The following is a 14,084-nucleotide window of genomic DNA, read 5'->3' on the forward strand; positions in this document are numbered from 1 at the left end:
GCATATAAAAAAAGTTTAAAAACATTGTCTTTTTCAACACCAAAAGTTGTAACTTTCACAAATGCAAGATCTATTGCATTGCTAATGCTTGTTTAATGTTACTAGTGTAAACATTCAAAGAGCTTGGACTGGCCACTGAGGTAGCCAGGTCTTTGCTCTGTAAAGAAGACTGTTGTACATTATAGGTGCGGGAAAATACCACAGGGCGTTCCTCCTTAACCGCTGCTAAGTGCTGTGTCTGTTGGTGTTTCAGTGAGGATTGTATTGAACTGGAGGTATGTGTGCTGCTGCCTGTCCTTTGCTTGACAGCCTGGAAAACTCTGAAGTTAAGGGTGAAGCTTGTGTGGAGTTGGATAGCTACTGAGACCAGATTGGAACACAGCTGTAAGTCTAAAGAAACAGACAGATCCATACATGTTTGCATGGTGCAAGACTTGGGAACAGATCCAATATGCTTGCAGTGGGTAGGAATGTGTTTTATTCTACAAAAGCCTCCGTATCAAGACTGATTTCCCTTTTGTCTCAACTGGGTAACCATCAGAGCACCGAAGGACTCTTGGTTTTAAGCAAACGAGTTACAACGGGTCTGGCACTGAACTTGCAGCCTTGTTTTTATAACTGGAAAGTGAGTGAAAAAGCTACCTTATACTCAACCGCAAAGACTGGGCTGGGAGCACAGAATATGAGAAGGAGGTTGAGGGGTTTTCCGACTGGCATAAAACAACCAGAGAGACTGTTTTCTGTGGACGTGCAAGCCAAAGATATCCCTACCTTAACTGACGCTTGGAAGCTGGAAACTGTGCTTAGCTGTACAAAACAACTGACTCCCATCTAGCCTTTCCAACATGAATGAAGGCTAAAGGCAGCTTGGAGTCGTGTTGTTTGACTGAACTGAGAAGACGCCTACAGTGCCCACTTGTGAGTACTGCACAGTAGCTTTCATCTACTGTCCATGCCGCACTGAGGAGCCATGTGGAAGCTATTTTTGCCATTTAGGCCTTATTTTAATCATAAAAGCTTTTTATTGGTCTGGGGGGCCTAACTAAGTTGTTTCTTGATGCAAATGTTGTGGCAGTACTGTTACCAATTAACACACACTCTCGGAAGTTGTCTTATGTCTAGGTCCTGCGCTACTAAGAGGTAGATGAGGCCGACTTAGAGAAGCAGTGGTTGCCTAACTAGAAGCTAATTTTGCACGTGGTGGTAGGATTTCGCCACTGGCTGGTAAATCTGGCTTCCTACAAACAGTATCTCCATGAAGACGTTAGCAAAACATTACTACCATCAAAGCAAAGGGTCCGAGTAACTATTAAAGAGAATAGGAACACATTTTAATGGCTTAATTTTAAATATGCACTCAACCATTTCTAAACTCTAGAGACTAGGTCCCAAATTACCAGATCCGTGGTGTCAGTGACTAACCATAAGACCCCACACCTCCAAGTATACTTGGTCCTAGGCAATCTTCTAGCAACACTCTCTCCCAGGTGAATGGCTGGATGTCACTTGACCACTTTAGGGTCAATGAATTTGCCATGGTCACCCCTCCCCCGTGCATAGTTCTCTAGTACGTTTTAACTCTTTAATTTGTGCTCTGACCATTAGGTGTGGGACAAACATCTTGGCTAGTTCCATTCCTACTGCAATTAGTTCGAAGTGCCTTCTGTGAGGCCCAAGAATACCTTCTCTGGTTCCTTCTCCAGCCTTCTTTATTATCGGTGTCCACTGCTCTCTTTCATATCCGCTCGATCAGGGGTGGACAGGTTGCCTCCTTCACGCCCTGCCCACCACCTCGCACCGCCGCTCTGAGCGTAGGGCATCTCTCCACACAGTGCTGTGTACATGGCTTTCCACGCACTTCGCCCTCCATCCCTGCCCCTCCCCCACCGCCGCACGCAGGGTCTGGGGCAAGGACGTCGCGCGCGGTTCGGACGCAGACTCACCATTTGTCCAGGCTGCCTCGGACTCCAGGAGCCGCACTGGCGAAGAGAGGGTCTGGGAGCGGCAGACAAGGGGACGTCTGGGGTCGGACCAGGGAGCAGAGTGGCTCAGCAGTCCTGTGTCATTGGCATTCACCAGACGGTAGAGCGGGCTCCACACACGGCTCCGAGACACCACTCTGCAGAAGAGAGCAGGCAGCGCTCAACGAAGCCCAACACCACTGCGCCCCCCACCCCCACCCCCACCCTCCGCCCCCCACCTTCCCGCTCCCGCGCAGCCCGCACCAGGCTTTAGTCTAAACTATTATATTCTGTGAGAAGGGGGGTTCACGAGACTGTTGACAGGCACTGAAGCGGGTCTACGACAGTCTTGTCTGGGCTCCCTCCCATCGCCATCGCGTCCAGGACCAGGTGATCCGTGCGCTGCAGCAGCCGTTGCACCCTGCGTGCGGAGCCACGCAACACAGCACTCACCGGGGGCGGAGGCGCGGGGCTGCAGCTGTCCTGCCCGGCAACGTCCTCCGCTTCTTCCGGGGCTCCCTCCAGGCAGGCCACGGGAGCCCCGCGTGGGCCGCCATACTTGTTGTGGGCCGCCGTCTTCCTTCTTCCCCTGGGCGGCGGGGGGCGGGCACTTCCGGCCGGCCGCGCTAGGATTGGCTGGCCGGCCGGCCGGCTGAAGAAACATCGCAGAAACCTCGGAGAGGACGAGGGGGGCGGGCGGGAGAGGACGAGGGGGGCGGGAGAGGACGAGGGGGGCGGGAAAGGACACGGACGTCGGGAGGGAGGAGGGAAACGTGGGGACGGCGGGAGGAGGGAGGACAGCAGCAAGCACGGCCGGACCAGACACGGGGGCGTTCCCGGCGTCCCGTGACGTCGGCAAAAGCCAAAGAATGTCGGGAACGCCCCCGTGTCTGGTCCGGCATTGACGGACAGGCCCCTCGTCCAATGGCTAGGCTCCGTTTATGGAGCTAGCCAATCGGACGGGGGGGCGTCTTCCATAGTGCTTACTATACTCATTAGATTTCTCTGGAGGCGGAGCCTAATCGGCTCCGCTCACCAGCGAAACCTAAAAAGGGAGAAAAGTAATGGGGCCAGCACACAACCTTGCCTTATACCGAATTTAACCCTGATCTTCTTAGTGCATTCCCCTGCCTGGCCAACGCGAATCTGTGCTGACAGCTTGTTAAAGAGTCTGGCCAGGAAGTAAATTATTGCAGTCGGGGCTCCCATTTCAAGAAGGGTGGACCATAAGAGGTTATGGTCCACCAGATCAAAAGCACTTGAAAGATCTGCAAAGCAAAGGAATAATGAGCCCTGTTTTGCTTTAGTTTATTTCCCTATGATAAGATCAAGGTTGGTGCACTGCTCAATTGTCCCAAGGCCCTTGCGGAAACCAAATTGTGAATCTGCAAGGATTTTATTGTCCTCTGCCCATTCCTCCAATCGCGCTAGTAGGACCCTGCTCATGATTTTAAGTGAGGAATCCAGAAGGGAGATAGGGCGGTAGTTCTTAGCCTTTCCTCTATCTCCCTTCTTGTAGATCGGCAGAATTATGGATTCACTCCAGGTAGATGTGTACTATCACTAACGGATGCATTAAACACCTGGGTCAGGAGTGGACTCCACAGAACCAGATCGGATTTGTACAGGTCGACCGGGACTCCATCCGGGCCCGGTACCTTCCCCCCTTTGCTCTTGCTGATGGCAATGTCTACTTCTTGGAGGGTAATCCCCAGGGGTATCTTAGGTGCAATAGATTCTGCGGTATGGCTATCAAGTGCCTCCCTGGCCGGATCAAAGATTCCTGTAAAATATTGAACCCAGCTATCCTCGCTAACTTGGGCTGTTAAAACTGGGAATTCTTCCTTTTGAAGGAAGGGGCTATTGACCGTGCTCCAAAAGATCTTACTGTCGCGCAGCTCCGCCGCTTTGGTCAAGTTATCCCAGGCTTGCTCCCTTAACTCCTGTTTTCTGCAGAGAAGCTGCTGTTTATAGGTCGACCTGAGGAGTGTAATGGCCTCCCTATCTCTGGGTGGTCTCTACAGGGCCCTCTTTAATTCTTGTAAGGATTTTGTGCAGGCACTGTCGAACCAGCCCACAGCTACCCTCTTAGATATGCTCTTGTTGATGGTAAGGGACCGTTTAATTATAGTGCCAAGTTTCTCGAAATCATCAATAATGCGCCGGGGGGTGGCATCATAGTCAAGACAGTTGAGTATCACTTCGGACCCAGCTCCCACAATTTTACGGCTGAGCTTCTCTGAATTATCTCCACACCATTTGATGCGGATACCATTTTGCATACAAGGGGTTATGTCATGAACTAGTAGTAATACCACAGTCACTGATATGGCTAGTCAAGTCTCAATGAATTAATCCTTGGTCAACCCCTGGTAGCTTAGCAAACACGCAGTCAGGCTTAATCAAGTATGTGTAAAGCATTTAATAGCATCAAAACAGTAAATATGTAAAAGACACAACATAATATAAATCCAACACCAATTTAGCATCATTTTATCTTCAAACAACAGAAAAACAAAAAGAAATCCAATGTATGGAACCGGAGGTATGAATTTCTAAAGATTAAAATTGTGCATACTAGTACCCAAAAGCTTAAAGTACCACTCGTGGATATTTGGTCTCACTGAACCGGGACAAATCGAAAGTTTTAGGCTGACCCCGATGGCACACGTGTCAAATAGGCTAAGGGCTAGGTCCTGGTCAAAAGTTTACCTTCGGATTTAGTCTTTTTCTTTGAACTTTTCTCTTGATGATGAGTTGTTGGGTCCCTCAGATCCAGCATTTAATTTGACGATGACAGCCTGCTGCAGCACTATTGCTTGCTGAACCTCTGGAAGCCTTTGCCCTGGACATCGAGAGTGAGGTGCTCCGGAGCATTCAGTGGTAAAAACGAGCACAGTCAGGGCGATTTGTGAGCACTCCTGGAGCTTTGCTGAACAACTTTGCAAAAAGTACTTTAATTCCAAAGTCGAATTTGGACATAGTTTTATTTTAAAGCCAGGCAGGCCTGGCTTTAAAATGACACCAGCCACTACATCATCGCACCCTTAAGTGTATTACGTCCATTGAGGTCTCTAAACCTACATGTCCTACCATGTACTAGGGACTTACAGGTAGGTTGTCTTTGCCAAGTAGAATTGTACCAATTATGATATACCTTTAGAGGACAAAGGACTGGCCTGTCCTGGTAGCAGAGCCTAGGGCACTTTCAGAGTCCTCCCCAGCATCAGTTAAAAATGGGGGGGGTCGGGGCAAGAAGGATGACTTTCCTACATAGTTGTGTCCATTGGTTAGTTCTCCATATACAGTGATGTAGGTATTCAGACTCATCTGTAAATAACATGTTTCAACCCAATCATAACTCCTTAAGATAGTCTCATCAGGACGTTAAGTGGCCTAATGTGAATATGTGACAAATAGAGAAAAATGTCTATTACTTCCTATCTATGAAATAGGGATAAATGGTGGAAGGCACCCCTTGCTATATAGTGCACACATATCCTTTCAGGTCCGGTCCTAGCCAAGACATTTTGATTCTACTACAATATGTATAATATTCTTACTTAAAGGGGCTTTCAGCCACCTCTCTTCATCTATTGGTATGCCATTGTGTCATCCACATTTTGCTTCTGACCACTACAGCATACAACATAGGGTCAGCTTACTTATGCCACTGGTTAACTTCACTTTTAGCGACTACATTTGGCTCTCTCACAAGGAGCACATCTGCACACAACCTACTTCCCTTCAGTGGCCGTGTTTTTGTTTTCTCTTTATGATAATTACTTCCGTGTTGCGTTTGTGTAAAGAGCTTGATGTGATAGCAGGACACTTCTGATGCACATTTCATCTTTATCAGATTCCATCTCCTGCCAATGCTATTGTAAATACCTTTTGGAGTGATTTGCTTATCTGACAGATGCTATTGTATACCATACCAGATCAGATTGTGTCCATTTGAAATTGTTCTGTATTAAATTATCCTCTTTTTACTTTTTTTTCCTCTCCTTTATTTCCTTCTTTTTTATGCTTGTATTCTTTCTTTTCTTTCTTTTTTCTTCTTTTGTTTCCTTCTTTTTTCTTTATTTTTCTTTCCTTGTCTCTCTTTCTATCTAGTTCATACATTTTTCTTTTTTTCTTTTTTCTTTCACCTTCATTAATTCTTGCATTTTTCTTTTTCTTTCTTTCTTTCTTTCTTTCTTTCTTTCTTTCTTTCTTTCTTTCTTTCTTTCTTTCTTTTTTTCTTTCTTTCTTTCTTTCTTTCTTTCTTTTTCTTTCTTTCTTTTCTTTCTTTCTTCCCTTCTCTCTTTTCTTGTCTCTTTTCTTCTCTTTCTATTTCTTTCCTTCTGTCTATTTATATTTCTTTCCTTTTCTTGCTCTTTCTTTCCTCCTTCTTGCTTTCCTTCATTATTTACTTCACTTTCTTTCTCTCTCTCCTTCTCCTTACCCTTCATTATTTCTCTTTCTTCTGTTCTGAAGGCAATAAACTTGCAGCCAATGCTGGCATGATTGACTTAAACCATGACTGAACAAACCAATAATTGATAGGTGACTGGGGGACAATGCCAGACCTATTGGCTTTGCCAATGCTTGTTGTCAGTGAAAACACAATATATTACAATGCAGTTGCCAGTTACCGTCACCAAAACAAAGAAGTTAATTTAATACATCTTATCTTGAGTATGAAATTCTGCACCTGTTTTGACCTATTATCTGGTACAAGACCTAAAGAAGTACCAGATGTTTTCTTCAGCAATGTTACAATGACACGTACCACCCACTTGCTATGTGTGCCATCCTGGCTTTATTAGTTCAGCCTATGGAGTACAACTTGACGATGGTAACATGATAGCAAATTATTTGCATTTAGGCTCTTTAGGTTCAATGACAGGGTGGCATCTGTGTGAAGCGTTCCGTGAGATGCAATGTCTACTGAGATTACAATGATGCTGCGGTCTAGTGCTCCCATAATTGTGACCGTTTCCCGTACACTAAGGTTAGCAGGATGTTGGCTCAAATTTGGATGTGTCCTCAATCATAACTTGGGTGAAATGCATAAACTAGGCACTTAGAATACAAAGTGAGCCTGTAGAAACTATCTGTAATTAATGAATGTTATTTATAAATGAGAAGAGTGCTAAAGTAAATCATCTTGGTGTGATATTTTGTGTGCAGGCGCACTTGCCTCCATAGATAGTTGGTCCAAAGATTCTTAGCAATATAGAATAATATTATTGTTTTTTTAGAATAAGGTTGAGGTTTGTATATGTTTTGATTGATGTGTTTAACCGTACCACCTGGAAATGGTGGTTATATGTTTGAAAGTTAGTATGGAAGTACCAACTGTGGGTTGTCCCCTCTCAGGTGGTCACCTCATGTTTTATAGTTCGCTTGTTTTATTCAAATCATGAGTGACCATTTTGAAATGGAGAATGAGAACTGCCTCTATATTAAGTAAAACCCTTTTCAAAGCTCCACAATGCTAATCTAGCCATAGCACAGATAAGACAGTCTGGTCCTCTTTATAATTCTTTGTCAAATCAATGGTGCAGATCAGGTCAGTGCACCTTATCACAATGAATGCTCTGTTCCCAGTGCAACTGTAAACTTGTGTCTGGCTTGAAGCTGGTCCACCTGTCCAGTGCTGTAAGTGGGTGAAATAGGCAGCAACATCTGACCACAGGGTACAGTCCAAGGGACCTCCTCATCTCTCTTTTAAGGGGCGTCCTCAGGAGCAAACTGTCTTTGCCACCTCTGTGTTGTGCCCAGTCGGTGCACCTCCAGGCACCTCCCTTGCCTCTGTGCCTGCTACAACATGGTGTGGGTGTAGATGCAAAGTGTTTCCTCAGTTACATGGTACCACACCAGCTTCAGCAACCCCTTCTGTAATACCAAGGTGCCTCTGGGTACAAAAGCAAGCATGCATATCTGTTGCACCCCTCAGTCACTGCTGATAATATGGCAACAAGAATTTTGTGTTTTTAATTTCAATGTGCTCAAATAGCCACATTTTGTGAACCTCGGGAAATAACTTCACTTCCCTATACATAGATTATCCCCTGTACAAAAAACAGCCATGCTTAAACACGTGCTATACAAATCTTAAGCGTCATATATAAAATGATCATTTGGTTTAGGGACAACTCTTATGTTCATTAATTGTAAAATTATGAATCGTTTATTTCAAGTGTGCACTTTGTCTAGTTTGTAATCTTGTCAGATTTGCAGCATCGTGAGAGACTGCAGCAGTTTCACTCCCTTCTCAGACTGTATGTCATGGCACTTCTGACTCGGTGTGCGTAGACTACTGCTGGGAGGGAGCTCCTCGCTGCAACTCCGGGTATCCCGTTGAGGCTTGGCGATAACAACCCGAAAGTAAGAGGTTTTGGGTAGTGCTTCTGCCGGAGTCTCGGTTTTGTAATTGATGTGATTGAGTGGGCAGCGTGGAGATTTAGATGACACGTGTCAGTAAAATGTGCGCCTGCTCTCCATCGTGACAGCTAATGAGCTGCGCATGGACACGCGCCTTTTAAGACCTGATGCGGAGCTCTTGGGGGTTTCTGCAGATGTGGGGTTAAGGGTTTAAAACTGGCTCTGTACGGCGGTTTCTGCAGATGTGGGGCTTTAAAACGGGCTCTGTACATCGAAAATAGCCAAGTTGATACGAAATATAATTAATGTTAACGGCATTAGAACATGGCGCGCCGCCCTGATGAGGTCTTAGATGTGCTTACCTTATTGATTGATATTAAGGTTGTACAACACATACTCGTTGAAAATGCCCGTCAGTCAATCAAAACTGGCCTACCAACAGAATCATTTCAAAAGAAGTATGACAACTATTATAGAAATGTTTACTTTAGTGCCATCAGATGTTCCATGCAATCGGTAAACAATGTTTCTAGGCTGGGTGTTCGCTATTTACAAGTCATTATAAAGTTCCTTAAGCCAAGATGTTCAATTGAAGATAACCCAGACTTTAGCTCCCAGAATGTACTCATCTGTTAGATGTAAAGGTAAGCCTGCAGTTCCATGACGTCATATGTTCACCCTACAATTAAATACATTCTTACATTCTTCCAGTGTGCCAATTTGCGTAGCCTCGGGCAACTGAGGGAATTCAACTCTTATGATGATCACTAATCAGCCAATTAAGAAATCTATCAATTCGAGATCGATGAGCTTCAATGAACTAATCAATAAAGCAATCCATATGTATCGTATGTTTTAAAAAAACCCTGCACATGTCCATATGTATCTTAAGAATAAATATTTTATAAAGAGATATAGAAACTCAAACGTTCTTGTTTTGGATTAATATATTTAAAGTAATATTGCGCTTTACTTCTCAACAATGGTACGCAGTTGGTTTCCCGTGGCCGTGCTGGCTCGCAGATGCGTTAACAATGCAGTATTCACCTTGGTTGGCGTTTTCTAAAGCTGTAGCTTCGATGCCTAATACCTCCCACACTCTCTCCTAGCGGCTGTTTAATGTCCAGTTACTTCTGAGCTGGTCCCTAATGGATTTTGGCGAAATTAAAATTCTATTTTGTTTCCCGGAGTTTCGAGGGTCGGTCAGGGGAGCCCACAACACTTTAATTTTCCCTTTGAATTCAGTGAGATGTGAACACTGGCTTATCCTGAAAGCCGAGAACAATGAAAATTCTAATTTTTGTACCAAACTCTGTCAAACTGTACATCGCATCATTGGAATCTCTACCACTGCTTCACACGTGACGCCCTTGCAGCCGGCAGACCGTCGCATCCCTCTACTTGGCACTGCACGGAGGGCGATAACTTCACGAGCGCTGTTCTCTGCGCACACAACAACATCATTTCACACCAGTGTCATGCCTGCTCGCGGCGTCTGGTGCCGATAACAAAGAGCAACGTGAGGGCGCACTTAACAACACACTGTCGGGGAAAGTTAAAGAAGTGCTCATTCAAAGATTGTTATCAGTGACTTATTTGCTTTTACAAAGCTCACCCTGAGTCAGCCACAACCACGGGCTACCATGCACAGCTTGAACAACGCTATCCTTTTTTTATGACAGCACTGGTACTTCCCGTGTGTCCTGAAGCAGACGTAAACCTCTAACCACCGCGAGCCAAATTAGAAATAGGTAACTTACCGTGCTGTGGTCACCTGCAGCTGGGGACATCACCGTCCTGGAGTGTCTTCGAGGGCTGCGGCTGAGAAGCTGGTGTGTTTAGACACGAACCAGGCAACTTCCAAGCACTTTCACCAACACGCGCCTTCTTCCCGTGGTGTGTCACCCGTGTGGGTGGGGGTCGCTCCGGTTCCCCGCGGCTGTGCTGTAAGGTACATTATTTATGTTATTCCACCTTTCCTCCTTTAAATCCAATGTTCGCTTGTTTATGCTTTTACTCTAATAACCGCGCGTGTCCTACATCGATTCTCGTCTCCTATTTGCTTTTCAGGTTCCCAGTGAAGCAACTCTTCTTGGTAGGTTTCTTTAATTAAAGTATTTAAAGCAAGTTGAGAAGGGCGCAGAAGCTGAACGAAGCTCCTTCACTTAAGACGTTGAACTTCTCCCCTCTTTTGCGCTCTTGGTCGAACTTTGAAGCCTCTTTTGGCCGTGGAGTGCCCGGCAGCCCCGACTGACAATTAGTCCTTACTATAGTCCCTTGATCCCATGCTGTGCCTCAGTGAGAGAACATCCACTTTCTGCTCCTGCATTCATCCCACGATGAATGGTGCAAAGATCCAGCGAGCGGTCCCCAGGTCCTGTCTGGAGACGCTGCTGTCTCCTAGCAACGATAATCAATCTTGCTGGGGTAGCTGCTACTAATAGCAGTGATTGGACGGCGCTCGGAGGCTAAGCCCCGCCCCTTCGTTTCTTGTTTCCGATGTCCCTGTAGAATGCTTTACTCTTTCCCGAGGATGCGGCTGCATAGCAGACGTTCCGATGCATGCAGGCAGACAAAGGGCTGGTTGCGGTACTGCAAACGGTACGCACTGGTATTTAAACGTACACGCATGAAATAGCATAGTCCGGTCCCGTGATCGTCATGTATGCTTTGAGACTAGATTCTGGCATATCATGTATAGCGGAAATCATTGACAATATAGTGAGTAAAACGCTGCAAAACACAGTGGTAAAAGTCAGTAGTGCAGAAGTAATAGCCAATGCTTGAATGGATTCTGCCATTCTAACAAAAAATCTGCAGCAGCACTACCCTGTCTGTTTTCATAACAGTCTCATCGAACAGATGATCCCAAGCGTTACTGGTAGGTCGTGAACAGAGAAAAAGGCTATGTTATTCCTGTCTTCTTTGGCTTGGTATTCCCCCAGACGTTTTGCCTTCGCTCTCCTCTTTTTTACTGAACTTGTTTTTGTTTACATTAGGATTCGGTGCACTTTCCCCCTGCTAACCACTGGTAAAATTACCATACACCAAATTGACACAATTAATTTACTTAAATGTACCCAAGGCCGGTAAATTACATTCTATAATGGGCTGCAATACTATGTCCCATCCACTAAATTAGCACTGTAAAACATGTCTCAAGCCTGCCAATGCAGCTTGTAGTGCAGTTTTAACCCCTTGCCTGCTGATGACGGAACAGCTCCGTCATCAGCTGCGGTGGCGCTGTGCTGATGATGGAGCGGTTCCGTCATGGCCCGCTCGGAGCGCCTGCGCGGCGTGAATTCCGCGCCTGCGCTGAGCGATCCATTGAGCGGGGCGGGCCATGACGGAACCGCTCCGTCATAAGTACAGCGCCACCGACGCTGGTGACGGAGCGGTTCCGTCACCAGCATGCGGCCGCCGCGCGGCCGCCCCACCCCCTTAGCACTGCGGCGGAATAGCCGCCGCAGTGAAGGGGTTAAACTAGCCTTTGACCAGGCAAAATAAACCTTTTTTCCAGGACAATACCTTCATTTTAATACTTAGAAGTCACCCCCAACATAAGTGCCTAAAGGCTCATAGGGCAGGGTGCATGATATTTCAAATGTAGGACAACTGTGATTAAGTTTTACATGTGTGCTGAAAGTGAAAAACTCCTTGAGTGATTGTTCACTGTTGTAAGACTATCTCTACCATAGAATAACACTGGCCTACCCCATTAAACTTAATTTGTGATAACTTCAATTTGGGGACAGATAGAGAAATGCTTTTTGCACTAATGTGAAATGTAATTTAAAATCCTATTCAATGGTAAGTCAGATTTTAAGTAACTATTCTGAAAATTTTTAGAATTTGGCATTTTTTTGCCCAAACCAAATGTGCCTTCCTGCCAATCTACAGCTTAACATCACTGTACAATTCTGTACTGTTGTGGGTTGTGTACTCCGTCCAGACATGGAGACAAAAGGGAGCAATACATATATGGATTGGAGCAAGCTTTACTGACAAAAGGGGAGACACTGCTTTGTTTCTTTGAACTAAACATGTAATGGGGGGACTAAGGGTCTATACCCCGTTAGAGTGAACACCTGCCAATAAGGAGGCATTTTAAATGGCAGACAGAGGATGCAGGACCCTTTTCAGTGTGTTTGCTAAGGGGACAAAAGGGAACTAGGTGTGAAGGGAGTGAGGCTTCCTGACAGGGTGACTGAGAAGGAGCTGTGCCTTGTCCTGATTGCACTTTGAAGGACCAGCCCTGCAGCACACACAAAATAATTTGACACCAGGCTTGCTAATGGCGTTGCCATCCTGGACAGTTTGGAGCCACACTGAGGGGAAGGGGAAGAACTGACCAGACCAGTTGGGGATTAGGCAAGAGATTTTCCCCACACAAATGCTGGCCCCAGGTAAAAATTTGACACCTTTGGAACCTCTCATCAGAACACTCATGATCTTGTGGAAGATTCAGTAGAAGGACTGCCCTGCTGTCTGAAATAGGAAGATTGGACCTGCTTGACTTGAACCCAGGATCCCAGAAATGACTCTTAGGGGTGCCCAATTGAAACTAAAGGAGAACGGAGTTACCAGATCCACTACAGCCCTTCTGCATTTTTCTAAAAGATTGGGCTCGAGACCTATGGAAGCTATGGCACGTATTTATAGAGCCAAATGTGTGGCAATTGCATCCTATGGGGCAGACATTTGGGGCTACGTTTCAGCCCCAGGTATCCAAATTGCAGAAAACAATTTTATACGAGCCTTGTTATCACTCCCGAAATCATCTCCTACATACTCAATCCATAACGAAATAGGCTTGGGATACGTCACTGATCTCCTAAAAATGTCCCCTCTGTTATGCTGGATTAAAACCTGGACAAATGAGGAGATTACATTGAATCATTGCATCCTCAAAGACTGTATGTCTCAGGAAAAATCAGACAACATACCGTGGCTGGCGTATGTTAGAGCGGCATGCGTGAAGCTAGGGCGCCCGGATATGTACTCTCTTCCACAGAATCTTAAAAAAGAGGATGTAAGGTGGGTCAAGCAGCATTTTCGAAATTTGTTGGAGTGTGAGAGGGAAACGGCTGAACTTTGTAAGCCAATGGTAAGAACACTTTTCCAACTTTCGTCGACCATGGCTATGGAACCTTATCTAAAATATGTAACCAAACCTTACCATCGTTTCCTACTCATAAGGTTCAGGTTCAACCTGATACATCTTGTTCTCGGCTCGTATACAAAGTGGGGTATCCCAGAAAACTCCCAACCCTGCACTTGCGATTGTTTTTCCACACAGGACACTTTGCACCTAGTCATGCTCTGTGAACATTATTCGGCGGCCCGTAAAAAATTTCTTGTCCCTATCCGGACAGACTTAAACTTTGTCCAGGTACGGCCAGCTCTATTATACCTACAGATGCTGAATTCGGTTCAAGTCACATATGGTGTAGCCTGTTTTTTGGTAGCAGCCGCTAGACAAAATAAATCAAGAATTGCCCCAATAATTAACCACCAAACCTGATACCTGTAAAAGAACTCGGTGGGAATGTTCTACATATACTGAAACGGGTACTCTACATATCTATCTATCTTTTAAAGAAAACTGTTTTGTAAAACTTTTTTAAATATGCAATCACTTTTATACTTGTTTAATTGTTTTTTAACCTTGCTTCATGAATTATATTGTGCTTTTATGGTTTTAATTAACCGAATAAAGTTCTTTGACTGACTGACTGACTCTTAGGGTCT

General features: G+C 45.4%; 1 protein-coding gene across 1 annotated transcript in view; it reads right to left on the minus strand.

Moving 5' to 3' along the window:
• The window catches only part of GRM3 (glutamate metabotropic receptor 3), a 1,262,213-nt gene extending 1,251,560 nt beyond the window's left edge, over nt 1-10,653 (minus strand). The window contains exon 1 of the mRNA XM_086919750.1: nt 10,094-10,653. The gene's annotated coding sequence lies outside the window, so the exon portion shown is untranslated. The remainder of the gene's footprint in view (nt 1-10,093) is intronic.
• Between the last annotated feature and the right edge of the window lie 3,431 nt (nt 10,654-14,084).

Source organism: Lissotriton vulgaris, chromosome 1_1 (assembly GCF_964263255.1).
Source record: "Lissotriton vulgaris chromosome 1_1, aLisVul1.2, whole genome shotgun sequence".
Classification (NCBI taxonomy): Eukaryota; Metazoa; Chordata; class Amphibia; order Caudata; family Salamandridae; genus Lissotriton; species Lissotriton vulgaris.